Below are 1,524 nucleotides of genomic sequence, written 5' to 3'. Positions count from 1 at the left end.
TCGCTTTGCGAAGACCGGTAAGCGTTTCGCTTACCGATCTTCGCAAAACAACCCTCGCCGATCAGCTGTTCGGCGGCCAAAATGGCCGCCGGAAGCCGGGAAATGGCCTAAAATGGCCGCCCGCAGCGTTTTCGCGCCCTCGAGGCGAGGGCGCGAAAATGGCTGCCGGCCATTACGAAGCTTCGTTAAACGGTGAGTATTTGGCCCATTTGGAACGCATTAAACCATGTTTAATGCGTTCTAATGGGCTTTTCTGTACCGTTTAACGATGCTTCAGCATAGCGAAGGTTAATCCGGAATGGATTAACCTCGCTATGCGAGGCACCACTGTACATTGTTTTGTGCTTATCAGACATCGTGTTACATATTTTGCTTACAATTATTATTTTTTTACATCTCAGTGTTTTCCTGGTTGTCCCCCCCAATTCCAAACATCTTTCAAGCATTCAAACCATTCACATACAGATTTTAGTACACAATATGACCACTATCATAATATTACTCTCATATTATATAAAATTCTTCTAATAATTCTTCTATCAACAGTCTTCTAGTAACATTTTTATTAAAGGTGGTTCCAGATCCATAACACAGCTTTATATCTAATTTAGTTTACCTAAAATAAAAAATCACCATATTACATCTTTACTCTAATTAGGCCTCCCTTATTTCAATTTAATTCTCCTTTTTAATATACAGAATATACCCTTTTACAAATCCAAATGGTGAATATAAACCTGTTTTCAATATTAAGGGGCCCTTCCTTGTTTTCCCTTTTTTCATCTTTCTAGGTAATTCCCTCTCTAATTTCTTTCTCATTTAATATTACTGTGTTTTCAAGTTTTCTGTCATCCCTCATGTCCTCTGAAGCCATTTTATAGGTCTGATCTATGCCCACCAACTCTCTATGCACCCAGTCCATCCTCAGTGAGTCCTCCAGGCATCTTCTGGTTAATTTTGCTGTCTTTTTCCCCTTGTCCCTCCCTGGCACTCCTCTCTGATCCAAAACCGGTGCCTCTCTTGGAACAATTTCCTCAAGCTGCTGTTTTAATTGGGATGCCTCATCTGAGATATTCCCATCTCCTTCCTTGCCGCTCCCTGCTGCCTGCAGACCACAATCCATCTGATGTTGATTAGCTAATTTCGCTTCTTCATAGTGAGATTTCACGGTGTCCAATATTCTTTCAAGTGCAAGTTTTATTCCGTTCCAGAATTCTCCTTGTTGTGCCATTGCAATATTGTATCCACGGCTGATGGCCTTAAAAGTCCACCTTAGGGTTAATTTCCCAGCCAAGCTCAGAGGAAGTCAAAAGGGAATAACAGCAAAGTAGTCAAGGTCACAGCTCCTGGGCTCCACACCAAGAGATTCCAAATAGTCAAAATAAAATTCAGATTGTCAAATATAGGTTGCAGGAAAATTTCTCAAGCTTCATAGCATCAAACTGTAATATTCTCAAAGTATATTTTAAAGTTATTTCCTTTCCATCAGCTATCCCTCTCACCAGATCTTCTGCCGCTTTTTAG

General features: G+C 40.7%; 1 long non-coding RNA gene across 1 annotated transcript; it reads left to right on the top strand.

The window, feature by feature from the left end:
* The first annotated feature begins 338 nt into the window (after positions 1-338).
* Positions 339-1,064, top strand: LOC144589264 (uncharacterized). Its single transcript, XR_013545296.1, has 2 exons — positions 339-847; positions 882-1,064. It is a non-coding gene; the product is annotated as an uncharacterized LOC144589264 (long non-coding RNA).
* The last annotated feature ends 460 nt before the right edge of the window (positions 1,065-1,524 follow it).

Source organism: Pogona vitticeps, chromosome 4 (genome assembly GCF_051106095.1).
Source record: "Pogona vitticeps strain Pit_001003342236 chromosome 4, PviZW2.1, whole genome shotgun sequence".
In the NCBI taxonomy this organism is placed as follows: domain Eukaryota; kingdom Metazoa; phylum Chordata; class Lepidosauria; order Squamata; family Agamidae; genus Pogona; species Pogona vitticeps.
This window is presented reverse-complemented; position numbering and strand designations above follow the sequence as displayed.